Genomic DNA, 17,425 nt, shown 5'->3' on the forward strand with positions numbered 1-17,425 from the left:
CACTTCCCTTAGGCTTGATTGTGGAAGAAGTACTGAGATCTTTTCTGTAAATAAAAGTAGCAATACCACTATATAAGAACACGCCATCGTATTTTCCCAAATCTTTTATCTGCCAAATGCGCCCAAACTATAAAAGTAGTAATTACAGACCAAAAGTGGGCTCTTCTATTGTTATAGTAACATGTTAGCAGTGTTTAAATATTCTTTCCGACTGTAGAAAAGCTATTTTCACTGTATAACAATTCTTTGAATTGTATAGCATTAATTATGTATAGGTTTTTAAACTACCAGTAAAAGGTACATTGTCTTAACTACATTTCTGAGGTAAATAATGTAGAACAAAATGAAAATAAGTCAAGTAAAATTTACATAACAGGAAATGCACAAAAATTGCCATTATGGCTGTATTCCACTAGTACTTAGGACTTAAAATCTTACTGTGACTAGATGAAACAAAGAAATATCCTACCAGGCCTTATCTCGACCGTAAAAAAAAAAAAAATAATACACGTTTAAGAGCTTATCCAAGCAATGCAGACTGAAGCTAGGCTCTGAGCTAAATGCTAACTAGCTAACATTTTCATCGCGGGAAAAGGTGGGGTAAAAGCTGTGTTTTACATTAGTGCGTAAGACTTTAAAAACCTTTCAGTCATAATGTAATGAATGAAAGATAAGTCCCATCCAGTGCTTATCTCGACCATGTTTAAATAAATTAAGTGTAAAATATCCATACATATCTGGAAGGCCGCAGACTGGAGCTATAATCTGGGCTAAATGCGAACTTGCTAACTTGTTTGCAGCATAGAAAATAGAAAATTATTTTATAGAAAATAAACAAAAGTCTTTGTTTATAGTAATCGTATAAAAGACTTGTTTGTTGTTATATAATGTGCATAAGTAAAATACTGTTTGGTCGTTTTATTTTACATTTATATTTCCAACATGAGGCTACTAAGTTGTTAGCTTGCTAACTGTTAGCCTCGGCAGTTACGCCAACAGTTGCCTAGCAGCGGTCTTTTCATGACTTACGGTCGATGCCCCGTTAAGCATTTTGTGTGCAAGACTTTCCAACCAGTGGTTCACGAGTTTCTTTAGAGTGCTTCGTTACAGTATGTAACTTTAATCAAGTGCGGTACTTAACTCCAAATAATAAGTTATCTTTATTATAAGTCTACTTTTATTTGTATTTTCATGTATGCTTCTTTCTACTTCAACAGCTCCACTAGCTTTAGCTTGTAGCTATTTTAAAGGAGATGAATGAATGAAATATTCCGCCCAGTGTTTCTCTTGACTACTTATATATATATATATATATATATATATATATATATATATATATATATATATATATATAAAGGAAAACGCACAAAAAAATAAATGAATAAAACTTTTAAATCTTTACTAGCATGCCAGTGAGGCTGTAGCTATGCTCTGAGCTAAATGCTAATGCTCAAATCAGGAAAAACACCGGAAGCCATTTTGTCAAGGTCTTTACTGTAATTAAGTACCAGAGTAAAGTCCTGAAAGCTGATAGTTACAGGACTTTACAATATCATTATATGAAATAAAATAAGTTGTTATACAGTTAAACCACCTGACTGTACATAAAATCAGCTCCACACCAGGCAGCTATGATATTTAACTTATAATAGTACAGTAGAATAGACTAAATAAAAAATAAAAAAACACTTGACCCATTTTTTTTAATGAGTACATTTATTTGTTCAAGCTTTATTTATTTGTTTTCAAGTCTGCTAGTGTTATTTACATCAGTATAAGATCTACAGTGCTGCACTGACTGACATGACTTTTTGGGATGCCTAATGGAAATTAGTCACCATAAATTTCACTTTGCCTTTCCCTGATATCAAAACATGTGTTATAACTTAACACCAAGTACAAAGTTGCTGGGAATTAAAGAAAGTATTGTGAAATTAAAATTTAGGTGTATAACAAACAGAGCTGACTTTAGACAATCCTTGTTGAAAAGATTTATGTATATTGTGCGCTATTGAAAAAAGAAATTATATGCAGCTGGTTTGTTTCAAATGTTAGTATAGATATAAGGCTCAGAAATACAGCATTGTGGTGGAGCTGAGGTCCCAGAGAGTGACACTTAGCACAAGTGCACTGTAGAGTCCACCCAGCCTAGATGAAACCCAGGGTAGACCGGCTCAGTGAATGTGGTGTGGAGGATGTGGAGGGGGACCAGTGCATCATTAGAGACTCTGTAGAAGGACAGCGTCCCTGCTGACCAATCCAGGTAGACTCCTACTTTATTGGAGCTGGGTGTAGCGGCTAGAGCAGTGTTCATGCTTCCGTGCAAGATCCTATAGCCGGTGCTGTTGCAATTCAAGCCCCAGGAGGATTCATTCCGGCCTAACCAGCTCTCTTCACTCTGTCCTTTCCTGCACATCCTTCTGTAGGCTACGCCTATGAGGGCTCTCCCACTCCACTCTGTCTCCCAGTAGCAGCGTCCTGTCTGTCCCTCCCTACACAACACTTGTGTCCAGTAATCAAACCTTTCCGGGTGATCGGGATATGGCTGTTTGGTCCAACGCCTTGCTTTCCTGTTTCCCTCAGCCAGTGAAAGATCTCTGTGTGCTGTGTCTGGGTCCAAGGTGAGTCTGTTAATCTGATGAATCAGATTAAGAGTTTGAGTTAGTTTTATATGACAATTAGTTTAACATGTTTAGAAGGAAATAGTCAAACACGTTGGTTGCTCACATTTCTTTGGACCTGGCTGAATCCTGGATTCACCACACTGCTCCATCCTAAAAGAAAACAGAAGACGTACTTTTTTCTGAGATTAAAAAAAAAATATATATATAGTCCTGTGTTTCACACAGATGTCCGATAATCCCGAATGGTAAAGTTGGAGACGTGATATGTGAAAAATGAGGAATTTAACCTGAGTAAACACTTTTTCCAAACCTCTTAAAGCACAAATGTCTTTATACAAATTTTATGCACATACATAAGAACTCCCCAAGACCTGGAAACACACCAATATCTAAAATCAGATTATGAAACCAAATTGTTACCATTCCTAACAAATCTACAGTAATTTTTATTTGAAATGTTTTGTTACTCATTGACTGACACACACATGGTGATACCAACGTATCTATGATAAGATAATTGCAGCCAGCTGATGTATCAGCCGGTCTCTACTCGACTTCATCGCTACCTGAGTTTCTCCAGACTGCATTTTGGGTCCTCTAGTAGAGCAGTCAGCAGCTTATGACCTGAGTTTCCTGGATGGTTGTAGCTCAGGTCGAGCTCTCTCAGACGGGACGAGTTCAAAGCGGACGCCAGGAAAGTGCATCCCTCTTCAGTCACTCTGCACAGGGACAAACTTCAAGAAAACACACCAATTACATATATTTCACCTATAATAAGGACAGCTGAGTATTGGCACCGAATTGAGCGCTTGAGTCTTACTCGAGTACTTCAAGTTTACAGTGAGGACTCCCCAGTCCACCAGAGATCTTTTTGACTCCTTCATCCTGAAAGTCGTTGTCGTGGAGATCCAGTATTTTCAGCGGGCAAGAAGCAGAGCTGATGATTGATTCCAGGCAACCAGAGCTGTGCTCTGTTAGGTTGCAGCTCCTCAGTCTGAAAAATAGAAAAGTTAGATGAATATTAAAACCCTTTATTAGTTTGACTAAATGTGGAAAAAAAGAAACACGTTAGAGTTTGACCTGAGTGTCTCCAGTTTGCTGTTCTTCAGACCACCAGAGAGCTGCATTAGTCCAGCATCTGTTAGGTTGTTGTCACTCAAGTCCAGTACTCTAAGTTGTGATGAACTGATGCCATTCGCCAGCATTTGACAGCAGGTCACAGTGAGGTTACATCCGTTTAGACTGCAGCAGGACAGGCATCACAGGACAGGTCAATAATAACATAAAGATAGTCATTCTAAAACTAGACGTACTAAATATTGTTCACCCCTGATTGGAACCTATGCAAACACACAACATGCATGTTTAAAATATGTTTCCACTCACAGACTGACACTGAACAGGCCTCAGCATAAGAATAGGCAATTGATACTTGAGATAAAACATTTGACTGAGCTGTGACCAATTGTGTGGCCACATAGGGGCAGCAGAAACAAGCTGTGTTCACAACACTGACAACACATTTTAATCAGATATAAGTTATCATTGTCCTGTTTCATGCTCAAGACCAAAACAAAAATCTGTCTTTGCCTCTGTCTCTTTTTGCTCCATTACAGTCATCAGCTAGACTTTAAATTTATCTGACCAATACACACACAACAAAGCTGGTCACATTCTCAAAAATGCTCCATTTGCTTCATTCTCAGTATATTGATGATACCTACATCAAGGCTGAGCTTTTTTTACTCTGTCCTTATGTACTTTGGTTTTTCTATAACCTATTATCTATTTTAAGAGAAAGCTAATACCTTTAAAGTTTCTGCGAGTCATAAATAATCACGGTGAATAACTTACTTTGCCACTCGGGCCATTTTCATGACAGGCAGCAGTCTCAGAAGACCCTCCTCTGACTTGGCGTAGTTGCTCAGTTCAAACACACTCAACTCTTCTTCCGAAGTCAGTAATACAAAAGCCAGAGCGGCCCACTGGGAGGGTGAAAGGTTGGCTTTGTTCAGGCTGCCTGAGTTCAGGTAGCTCTGGATCTCCTCCACCAGCGAATGGTCGTTCAGTTCATTCAGGCAGTGAACAAGATTGAGGCACCTGTCTGGGGACATAGAAGCACTAAACCTCTTCTTTATGTGTTTGATGATCTCAGGTCTGGTCCTTGCGTGTGTTCTGTTGTTGGTCATTAGATGTTTCAACAAATCCTGATTGCACTCCAGAGACAAGCCCAAAAGAAAGCGCAGAAAGATGTCAAAATATCCCTTTTCGCACCTCAAAGCCTTTTCTACTGCTTCTTTGTAGAGGATGAGCTCTGACGATGAGGCGAATAATTTCTTTACCAGGACATTGTCATTGTCATTGTGGAAAGCGAGGAAGACATACAACGCTGCAAAGAATTCTTGAACACTTAGATGCACAAAGCAGAACATCTTCTCTTGACATGGTATCAGCTCCTCGCTGAAGATCCGGGTGCAGACTCCTGAAAACATGGACGCCTGTGTGTCATTGATACCATTCAGTTTGAGGTCGCTCTCATAGAAGATCAGGTGGCCCTTCTCGAGCTCATTGAAAGCCAGTTTACCTAAAGAAAGGATGTCTGTTCTCACAGATTCTGCTTTTGACTCTTCTGGTTGCCTACGCTTCATGTCCTCCACATACAAGGACAAGAAGTGTATGTACATTTGAGTCAGAGACTTCGGCGTGTCATTACTGTCTTTATGTGCCAACTTGCCAACCATCCAGCAGAAGAGTGGTATGTGGCACATGATGTAAAGGCTCCTGCAGGATTTTACCTGTGTGATCACCTGGTTCGCTAAGCTCTCATCAGCAATTTTCTTCCTGAAATAATCGTCTTTTTGTGGATTGTTGAACCCTCGCACCTCGGTCACGAGATCAACATATTCCAGGGGGATCTGACTAGACGCCACCGTGCGTGATGTGATCCAAACGAGAGCAAAAGGAAGCAGTCTTCCCCTGATGAGGTTGGCCAGAAGCACGGCAATTGTGTTTGGCTGCGTCACATCTGACATTATTTCACTTTGGTTGAAGTCCAAAGAGAGGCGACTCTCGTCCAGGCCGTCCAGGATGAAGAGCATTTTGTTTTTATCATTAATAAAGATAGCTGTGTCTTTTATTTCTGGAAAAAAGACAGAGATAAGCTCCACTAGGCTTAAGGTTTTCTTTCTCATCAAATTCAGCTCTCGGAAAGATAGGGGAAATACAAAGTCTAGGTTTGTATTTGCTCTGTCCTCTGCCCAGTCTAGAGTGAATTTATTGGCAGAGACAGTTTTTCCGATGCCAGCGACTCCTCTTGTGATAACGGTTCGTACGTGGTCTTCTCGTCCAGGTAGAGGAACGAACAGGTGATTACAGTGGATTGATTTCTCTTTGAACACGCGGACCTTGGATGTTGTCTCAGTCCGTATCACCTCATGCTCGTTATTGACTCGGCCACTTCCACCCTCCGTGATGTAGAGCTCTGTGTAGATTTTATTGAGAGGACTTTTGTTTGCATCTGTCGATATCCCCTCAAGCAAATGACTGAACTTCCTCTTCAGCGTAGCTTTCAGTTTCTTCTTGCATTCTACAATCTTCTTGCCTAAAGGAGAAAGTGCATTTGACTATTACTTTGAGTAATGTGTCAATGTGTCAAATTCCTAAACGCTATAAAGTAAGAAGTACTCACTTTGAGGCTTCTGAGCATCACTGCCATTTGTATTGTTATTGTTCAGCTCATCTGTTGAAGCAATACAGCCTGGAAATGAAGAGAAATATCAGAAGAGTCCCAATCCAACTTTTACTCACCCCTTCTTCGTTTAATATATCTACCTTGGCTGTTTGAGGTGATGTTGATGTTAATGTTGCCTTCAACTTTAGACCCAATGATGCAAGGACCAATCACATTGCCACCGCTCTGGGCAGTGTAGTTGGGCTGGAAATGCTGAACCGTCCCCTGAATTGAAGGAGCTGGCTCAGGCAGAAAACACAATACTCAGCAAAAATAAACAGAGTTTTAGAGCAGACTCTTTGCCCCAAAGAAGACAAATGTCATCCTCACCTTGAGAAACTTCATTTTTTATATGTGCATCTGTCTCTTGCTCCATTTTTTAACAGCTCTTTTATCCTCACGTGGTTTCTGTCAGTTGATACTCCTCATCTTCATCATCTCAGCCTGTGTATCAGTCATATAATTTCACTACACTGAAGAACAAACCACATTCATCCAAGTACAAAACTGAAACAGCTCAGACACTGAGCTATTTCGTACTTCACTTTCAACTGCTATTGCGTCAGAATCACGCGCTCTGACAGCAGCAGCTCATAAGCAGAACTTTCCTTCCTGTATATGAAAATAGGAAGTGGTGCTTCTTGTCTGCGCAGTCTGGTTTTATTTCAGTCTCCTTAATTAACTACACCAGTAGAATATTTTATTTGAGTTTCTTTATTGGAAAATGATACATAGACAGAAATACTCTGTAGAAAGGTCAGTTTTATGTATATTTATTTACATTTTACAATCAAAATGTATCATTTTGGATCACTGTAAATCATCCAATATCATGGTTTGTGAACACCAAACACTACATTTGAAGAAATTCCCTCAAAGTGTTCCCTATCCTCCATCCTCTAGATAGATCCGCACTTGTTTACTCTTTTCTACTTTCCTTTTGTTCTCCTTTAGCTTTTTCTTCACTTTTTCTTAGTTTTCTTATTTGCATATTTTTTTTTTTATACTTCGTAACTTTGTCTTTTAACAACAATTTGGACATTTGACTGCAGCAGTTTGTTCATGAAATATATTTAACTGAGACAGCTAAATTGACTTAAACTGTGTTCTTCCTACGTAAAATGAGGTGGTGCCCTAACGAGACATTTAAAAGGTATAACAAACCCTACTATTTATGTTTTAAACTTTTCAACCTAAATATTTCAGACCTGTCTAATAGAGATGAATGTAAACACAACAAATTTGAACACATTTTATTTAAATTATTTTATATGTCTGATTTCAAAGTAACAAATCTTAAAGTTTCCAAAAAATGAACGGTGAGAAGAAAGGAACAGTCCTAATAAACCCAGTTTGTTTTAAAACCAGTTAAAAGCAACTTAATTGTTTCAACTTTACGTATTGACCCTTATTCAAATTATTGGTAGAAAACTGAACAACATATTGGTGTTAGTAATTAAGCCTCATCATAAATATTTGCTTTAGGCTTTATCACACTTGCAACGCACATGCAAGTCAGGTCACTCATCACTCACGTCAGTAACTCACTAAATTAGTGAGGAGCCTGTTCCTTACAATGCAGTTTCTGTAACTTCCACTTGTAAATGAGCCCTGTATTTATTCTTCATTGCAGTGGAAAATGACGATTCACAGAGGTAAGTGGTAGGAAAGGGGGGAAAATTTGCATGGCCTCAGTAGCAAGTTTGGGATACTCAGGGGACAAGGAGGGTCAAAAGTTTGCATGACTCACCTGTTGGAATCGGGTCTTCAATGTCCTATCACAGGATAATTCCAACAACTGCTCTTCTGCTTTACCTGTCAGTACATTTGCTGTTCCAGCTGGTGCGCATCACGTCAGAGAAGTATGAGCTGAAGTTTTCTCTGTGTGGAGAAAACAGTTAAGGAAACATGTCTGTTATTCCGTCTTGTATCTTCCCTCTCCATAGGTCTGTTTTCTAAATGAAGGCACTGATTTTGTCACTAACTTCAAGGACACATGTGTGGCCTCCTCGGATGGAGAGGTTGAGGCTATTCAGAATGTTGAATATGTCAGGAAGATATGCTTTACCACGAGACAGCCATCGTACCTCAAAATGATACTGCAGAGCCTCATATGGGAACAATAGTGCAAAATACAAAAAATAGAGTAAGATAAGACAAGAGAAACTATATGACAAAAAATATTTACATGTTGCATTAGGTTTTAGCAGCTAACCAAAAAAGTGTCCAGCGTCCATATCCTGGCAAAGTGACTGCAGTGCCCTTGATGAACTGATTAACTGCAGTAATAACTGTGTTCAAAACAGAGTTCTGGTTCCATGTCTTTGGAAGCTATTGCTAGTCGATGCAGCATACAGGACAGACTGTCTTCACACTACCAAAGGAATGAGGAAACTTACGTCCCAGACCACCTCAACATGTGGACTGAGACCAGATCTCTACTCTAAAGCGATCTCAATGCGTCCTGGGGGTGTTCACACCTGTCTTTTACGTGATCGGATCTTAATAGCAGGTCAGAACAAGGTCTGGGACACATGTGACCTCATTCCTGGGTCACATTAAAGACCACCTACTCAACATGGCTGATCTGTGGAAGAGGAGTTTAACTCATTCATTCAACCACTATTAGAAATGATTACATGAATAAAGGATGTCTGTTCATTAGTAATGAGAGCCTTTTAAAAGATTCTGGCCTTGGAGCTGAGAACCAAACTAAACAAGAAACGAATCTGAACTATAATCATCTCAGGAAATGATTGAATATGCAGGATGAGTTTGATTCATCATGTTGGTAATTACTGATGTGATCATGTTGATGTGAGGAGTTGCATGGAGTTAATCATCTCTTATTTATCTTAATACCAGAGATTATGGTGCGTATAGAAATGTCCAGGGTTCAGTTCTAATGTGGGTTTAGTTCAGGTCTAAATACAGATAACCGATAACTTTCCGCTTCCAAAGGCCGATACTGCGGTATCTACCGCGGTGAAAATCTTCAGGTTATCGCGATAACCTGAAGATTTTTATTTTTTTTTTGAAAGCCTCACCAATGGGCAGTGTTTGGAATAACGCCGTTTAAAGTAACGGCGTTAGGTAACGCCGTCATATTTTCAGTAACGGGGTAATCTAACTAATTACTTTTCTCGTCGTTACAACGCCGTTAACGTTACTGGACGTTAAATGCGGTGCGTTACTATACATCGATTGAATAAACTGTGTAATCCGAACGCACCCCTGGCTCACCGCTAGTGAGGAGGTGGGTTAATAACGAGGTAAGCGATTATGATTGGCTAAGGCAGAGTCATGTTTCATGGTAGCCAATCAGAGCCAGTGGTTTTACACACATGACAGCACACGCGCCACACACACACACAACAGCTCAACAGAGATTCGATGAAGCAGCAGAGACGGCGAGTCAGGAGCAATCCGATGAAAAGTTGGCATTTTCAAGGTGGAGATATAAGCGCTACTAAAATAAATAAAAAAAATCATTGTGGTCAAAGGGAGGAACGTGCATGTAATGTGTACATTATGTCCAGGAGCAAAGACTTTCTCGACATCCGCTGTAAGCAACTCTAATTTAATGAAGCATCTCACAACGACACACGCATCTACAAAGCTAGTGGCCAAAAACACCGATACCTCCACCACAGACGATAGCTCGCCGTCTAAACCCTACCGAAATATAAATATTATAAAAATAAATTTAATATAAATATAATTATAAAATATATATATAAATATCAAAAGTTATGTACAAACACCTGTCTGTTCTACTCATTTCAACTGACTTGTGAAAACTGCTCAAAAAAATCCAAATTCTTTGACATATAGCAACTTTTTTTTTTAACAGTAACGCAAATAGTTACTTTCCCTGGTAATGAGTTACTTTTATTATAGAGTAATTCAGTTACTAACTCAGTTACTTTTTGGAACAAGTAGTGAGTAACTATAACTAATTACTTTTTTAAAGTAACGTTCCCAACACTGCCAATGGGTACAGTGTTTCAAATGACTTTTCATGTTCGAGGTATTAAAGCTGGTGCTGATTTTTCCACCTCGTGGCACTTTCTTTAAACATTTATTACAAACAGCCAGAGAAGTGTCATCCTCGGAAACTTTGAAAAAGTCCCACACCCACCGCCGCCGCCATGTTGTTTGCTTACAAACGTATGCACGTAGTGCTGCATTCAAGTGGTGACGGAAGTTCCCTGTTTCCGGTCGTTCCCGGAGAGTCGTTTTTCCCATAGACACAATGACGTCAGCGTCGTCGCCATATTGGCTCTGTCCCGCGAACCAATACGAGTTAATGGAATGAACTTTATTAAGCGTCTTCTAAAAAGTACTATAAGCATTTAAATTCACACACGAACATATATATTCAGGAAACCGATAGGAACCAAAAACAACCTCTGATTACATTCTGAGAAGTTACTGTTACAGACGTTGTTTTTGGTCCCTATCGGTTCCCTGAATATATACATTCGTGTGTGACTATGTAAATGAGAGGCATTAACTTCCAGCACTTTGTAGAAGACGCTTAATAAAGTTCACTCCAAAAACATATATTATATAATATTATCGGGGTCATTCGTTTTGACATCGGACTTATCGGAATGACGTCATAATTTCGATAATAAGATATTTAAAGGTTATTCAATTATAGCTGGCTGGTGTTGATTATCGCTAATCTAAATAATTGTAATTCATATAGCAGCTCACCTTTGCTCTTTAGACCAAAATTTGTAACAAATCTTCTGATGTGAGGAGCCGTTGTTCTTATTTCCTTGTTCAGGTGTTGTTTGTTTCACTTTTGGTTGTGCTGTATACTGCGGTACATTATCCCCGCCCATTTACGCCCATCTAAACATTGCTGACAACTGTGTGTAAATGAGGACAAAAAACATAAACTTTGTTGTGAAATACATTATAACAGAGCCATTAGTCAAGTGGTTTATGTGGTTTCAATACTTGACCCTGAGTCAAATTCAAGACTTATTGTTTCAAATGTTTAACAAACAAAGCTTGAGCATCTTCTGATTTGTTATATGTAATTTTTATTTCTATTGTGTGTGAATTAGTGTTATAAGAATAAACAAGAGCACACAGACGTGAAACTATGTCAATGACAACAGTAGTAAAGGACCTTGACTGTTTAGATGATGCTTAATTACTCCCTTAGTTTAGTTTAGTTTAGTTTAGTTTAGTTTAGTTTATTTCGAACATGTGCAGGTAACATAACAAAGTAAACTGAAAACAAACAAATCCAATAAGAATAGTCAAAACAACAATAACAATAGTCAAAACAACAATAACAATAGTCAAAAAAAAAATAATAATGTGAACCCAACATGTCCGAAAAGGAGTAGGATGAAGCATATGCTTATTGAACCTACCCCTTTTCCACTACTCAATTAACAATATTTTCTCTCCAGATATTTCTCTCCAATATTTTCTCTCCCTTAAATGGAGGAGAGGGAAAACTTTGAATAACTCTAATATCTTCAATCATTTGGGGTATTTTTTTAATGCAATCACACAAACTGACACTTGGGTGCAGCATAACACAGCCACAACCGTCAACGACAGACTCAGCGGCTTATTGCTCCAGGGCGTCAAGACAGTATGTGCTGAAGGAAGAGCGAGCGTTACTCATTCACTTCCCCCTCCCCTCCAGTCAGATTAGTTCTCTGAAGCGCTGGAGAATGGGAGTGTCATGACTCAGCTCAGAGAGAACAGCTCACCTGGCTCAGACAACATCAGTGGCCGGGTCCTGAGGCACTGCGTTCAGCAACTAGGGGACGTGTTTCAGAGCTCCATGGACAGCAGCACCGTCCCAAAAAAGTAAATCAAAAGCCCTGAATGACCTTTGACCCGTAGCTCTCACGTCCCTAGAGATGAAAGCCATGGAGAGGATCATAAAACACCACATCATCAGAACAACGGACTCCCTGATTGACCCATTCCAGTTTGCATATCGCGCAGGCAAAGGCGTCGATGATGCAAAGACATTCATTATGGACAGTATCCACAAACACCTGGAGCACCCCGACTCTTCAGCCAGACTACTGTTTGCTGATTTCTCCTCAGCATTCAACACGCTGCAGCCCCACATCCTGGCCACAAAACCTTCCTCCCGCTTCCACCTAGACAACCAGTTAATTCTGTGGATCCTGGACTTTCTCACTAACAGGTCCCAGAGAGTACTGGTCAACAACACCTTCTCAGACCTCCGTTTCACCTCGACTGGCTCCCCCCAGGGCTGCGTGCTATCACCCCTGCTCTTCATCCTGTACACCGATGACTGCAGATCCACACAGCCCAACTGCCACCTGGTCAAGTACACTGACGACACAGTTCTCCTGTCTCTGCTGTCGGGACCCTCACATCACCACGGACCAGCTCTTCAGGAGTTCATAGAGTGGTGCGACAGCTCATGCCTGGAACTGAACGTCAGAACAACCAAGGAGATGGTGGTGACTTATTCCAAGAAGCAGAGGGACCTGACTACAGCAGCCACCACCATCATCCATGGGAAGCCAGTGGAGCTTGTCGAGGAGTTCAGATATCTGGGCACCATCTTTGACAACCTGCTGAAATTCTCCTCCAACACTGAAGAGACTCTCAGAAGGTGCCAGCAACGTCTCTACCTCCTGAGGAAACTCAGCTCCTTTGGAGTCAGCAGAGACATTCTGCAGACTTTTAATTACAGTTTTATTGAGAGCATCATCACCTTCTCAATACCCTGCTGGTTCCACTCCATCAGCCTCCACAACAGAAACCGACTGCAGAGCACTGTTTCAGTCTGCTCTAAGATCATCGGCCTGCCTGTAAGAACTCTTACTCATATTCGTGACCAACAGACACTCAACTTGGCAGTAAAAATCACCAAAGACCCCTCACATGTCCTCCACTCAGCATTCCAGTGTCTCCCCTCTGGATGACGTCTCCGCTGCCCCGCCTGCAGAACTCAGAGGAGAAAAGCCACCTTCATCCCAAAAGCCATCCTCATCAACTCCTCCCCACACACACACTCTCTCTCTCTCTCACTGACTCTTCTCCAACTCACACACAACCATAGTACAGTCAACCTCCCCCTGCCCCACACCCCAATACTCACATACCAGAGACTCTTGGCTGTTTTTATTTATTACCCATTTTATTTATTACCCATTCTACCTCGGCTATAACTTGTAAATACATATTCCCTGTAACTACTGTTTACTGTTTACATTTGCACTTTAGTCACTTTTCTTACACAGTCTGTTTACATTCTCCATGGATATTTTGGATAGTCATAACATTTATGGCTTGGTAACTTGTATATACTTTGTACTTTTTATCTTGTTCTCTTTCTGTTTTTTTGCACCTTAAAATGTCTGTACTTGCACGTGAAGCTGCTCACTTGTGCCTGAATCTGAATCTGAACCTGAATATTCTTGTGCATTATACTCTGCCAGGCCAAACAAAAAAGTCGCCACCATAAAAAAAGGTCATTGGACCGCTTTTAGCTTTGATTACGGCACACCTTCGCTGTGGCGTTGTTTTGATAAGCTTCTACAATGTTACAAGATTTATTTCCATCCAGTGTTGCATTCAAGATCTTGCAAAATCTTGTATTGATGATGGGAGAGTCTGACCACTGCGCAAAGCCTTCTCCAGCACATCACAAAGATTCCTATCAGTAGAAGGTACGGGGTTAAGGTCTGGACTCTGTGGTGGCCAATCCACATGTGACAATGATTTCTCATGCTTGTACAGTAGACACTAGGTATGATGAAATGCTCTTACTTTCACTATTAAACATAGCACTAAGTTCTACTGTTGTTTTTCTTCGATTTGATTTCACCAAACGTTTAAGTGATGGCCGATCACGATCAATCAGGATTTTTTTTCCGACCCTATTTCTTCCTCGAAGACGATGGTTCCCCACTATCCTTCCTAATAATACACTGGACAGTTCTTAACCCAATTTTAGTAGTTTCTACAATCTCCTTAGATGTTTTCTCTGCTTGATGCATGCCAATAATTTGACCCTTCTCAAACAGACGAACATCTTTTCCACCACCACGGGATGCGTCTTTAGACATGATTGTTTAAGAAATGAAAAGCTGCTCATTGCATCTGTTGGGGTTAAATAACTTGTTGCCGGCTGAAAGAAAATCACCCATGCAGTAATTATCCAATAGGAGGCTCGTACATATTTGTTTAGTTAAATCCAGGTGGAGACTTTTTGTTTTTGGCCAGGCAGTGTAGCTAATATCCTCATCGCTGGAAAAGGTGGGGTATTCAAGATTCAAGATTCAAGATTTCTTTATTGTCAATTTCTCAATACGTTTGCAACATACAGAAAAATCGAAAAAACGTTTCTCTTTCTCACATAATAATAAATAAAATAAAATAAAAACCTAACTAGACCTAAAGTGGGTGAAGTTGGCAGTGAAACAGTTGCTATGTAAACATTCTGTATATAATATAAATATAGGGAATAAATAGAAAATAGAAATTTCTATGTACAACAGTGCAATGGGGCGCTCCTCTGTGTGCGACCCACTACAGCCAGCACCGTCTTTTAGTTGTTTTTATGTTGTTTTTATGTTTAAGTGATTTTTGAACGCTGTGTGCGTGTGTGTATAACGACGGAGTACAGAGATGTGGAATCTGTGGTCGTCTTCGCAACTTTTTTCACTTGTTTTTATCGTTACGCTGGTTTGCTGCACCTGTCGAGGGGCGAATACTGCCCAGCAGCATGGATACCGCCTTGTTTTTACCAGAGAGCTTCTCCTGTCACTACGTTCTTCAACGGAGGGAGAGATACCGATCACAATACCGGCAGAGATTTTTGTGCCTCTCCACATTGACCGGAACCCCCCAAGGCGGCCACCGCGGAGGAAAAGAGGTAGGAGGGGAGGCATCAAGCGCAGAGTTAAAAAGTTCTGCCTTGATGATCGACGCCGGCTGCCCCCTCTGCCCTCGGTCTTTTTATCTAATGCGCAGTCCTTGAGGCGCAATATTGACGAGCTGGAGAGCCTGGTAAAATTAAGACAAGAGATTAAAGAGTGCTGCCTGCTGGGGATCACTGAGACCTGGCTGAATGAGAGCGACCTGGACAACGAGATGGCGCTCACAGGCTTCGGCTGTCCCATCAGACTGGACCGCTCCAGGGAGATGACAGGGAAGAGCCGTGGAGGAGGCGTCTGCTTTTATGTAAATCAGAGGTACTGTAAAACTATTCATGTGCGGGAAAAAATCTGTACTCCCGACATCGAGTTACTCACTCTGTCTTTACGCCCCTTCTATTTACCACGTGAGTTCCCTCAGCTGTTCTTCACGCTGATGTACTGTCATCCCCGGGCCAACGCTACTGCAGCCACACAAGTGATCATGGATTTATCTCAGCGGCTGGATACTATTTGCAGTGAGGCTCCCAAATTTTACATGGGGGATATGAACCATGTCCGTTTAGACAAGGTCTTGCGGACATATGAACAATATGTGACTTGCCCAACCACGCAAAGAAACACCACACTGGACTTGTGTTTTGGCAACGTAAAGGAAGGATATAAGTCTCTTCTCATGCCAGGGTTGGGGGCTTCATACCACAACAGCATCTTCCTTGTGCCAACGTATGAACCTTGTATTAGACGTCGGGAGGGAGAATCAAAAACTGTTAAGCTCTGGACAGAGGACAGCATATCCTCCCTCCAGGCTTGTTTTGAGTGTACGGACTGGAAATGTTTTTTCGATGGTTGTGGGGACAATATTGATGAACTTTCGGACACTGTCTCGTCCTATGTCACCTTTTGTGTGGACACTGTTATCCCAACCAAAACTGTTGTCACTTTCCCTAACAATAAACCGTGGGTAACCAAAGATCTAAAAACAGTTATTAATAAGAAGAAAAAGACCTTCTTTACTGGTGACTCACTGGAGAGAAAGTCTGTATCCAGAGAGGTTAGGGCTGAAATAGTCAAAGCCAAAAGTAAGTATAGGGAAAAAATAGAAAAACAATATATAAATGGCGACCTTGGGTCAGCATGGCGAGGGATTAAATCTATGGCTGCAATTAATCAGCATGGTAATGAACCCAAGCAACTGATCAGTCTAAACAGTGTTCAGGATGACTGTTTGCCTGATGCTTTTAACACTTTCTTTTTACGATTTGAAAGGTCTGATTTCATGCATGATGTCTCCAGGTTGAAGAACTCTTTGACACCATGTAGTGGCATTCACATATCTCAAGAACAAGTTGAGGTTCTATTTAAGAAAACAAAAAAGAGGAAAGCCTCAGGCCCGGACCTTATCTGTGGTCACACACTACACCACTGTGCTGAACAACTCAGTGGTGTTTTTTCCCATCTTTTTCAATTGTGTGTTGATACCTGCAAGCTCCCAACAATTTGGAAATCTTCCACTGTTATTCCTATTCCCAAAATAAATAGACCTAGGGAATTACAAGATTTCAGACCGGTGGCGCTTACTTCTCTTGTAGTAAAAAACCTTGAGAAAATCCTAAAAGAAGAGGTTCTCAGCTTGGTCGAGGACAAACTTGATCCACTTCAATTTGCCTATCAGAGGAATAAAGGAGTGGATGACGCTAAGCTTTTTATCTTGGACAAAATTTATAAGCATCTGGAGAAACCCAAATCTCATGCCAGGCTTTTATTTGCTGACTTCTCATCAGCTTTTAACAAAATGCAGCCTTACATTTTGATTGAGAGGCTTGCTTCTCATTTTAATCTGCCCGACCAGCTTGTAGCCTTGTTCTTAAACTTTCTGACTGATAGGACTTATGTTACTAGATCTTATTCTACTTATTTTTTATTTCTATTTTATTTAACTTAATCTTTTCTTTTTATCTGAGGTTCTTAAGAGTGTGTTTTTTATGACAACTAAGCTACTGTAACCAAGCAATTTCCCTTGTGGATCAATAAAGTTTATCTAAGTCTAAGTCTAAGTCTAAGGACACAGAGGGTTTTAGTAAATGGGGTTACATCAAAAACCCAAGTCTCCAACACAGGTTCCCCACAAGGCTGTGTACTTTCCCCGCTCCTGTTCATTTTATACACGG

The 17,425-nt window shown here is 40.5% G+C and overlaps 1 pseudogene across 1 annotated transcript; it reads right to left on the minus strand.

The window, feature by feature from the left end:
- Positions 1-1,780: 1,780 nt before the first annotated feature.
- Positions 1,781-11,178, minus strand: LOC311504401 (NLR family CARD domain-containing protein 3-like; annotated as a pseudogene). The gene is made up of 11 exons (XR_014699892.1): positions 11,077-11,178; positions 8,105-8,235; positions 6,685-6,798; positions 6,456-6,593; positions 6,313-6,381; positions 4,479-6,225; positions 3,705-3,866; positions 3,445-3,618; positions 3,191-3,358; positions 2,728-2,774; positions 1,781-2,635 (listed from the first exon to the last, which is right to left on the minus strand). The product of XR_014699892.1 is annotated as an NLR family CARD domain-containing protein 3-like (transcript).
- Positions 11,179-17,425: the final 6,247 nt, after the last annotated feature.

Source organism: Chelon labrosus (assembly GCF_963514085.1).
Source record: "Chelon labrosus genome assembly, chromosome: 19".
Classification (NCBI taxonomy): Eukaryota; Metazoa; Chordata; class Actinopteri; order Mugiliformes; family Mugilidae; genus Chelon; species Chelon labrosus.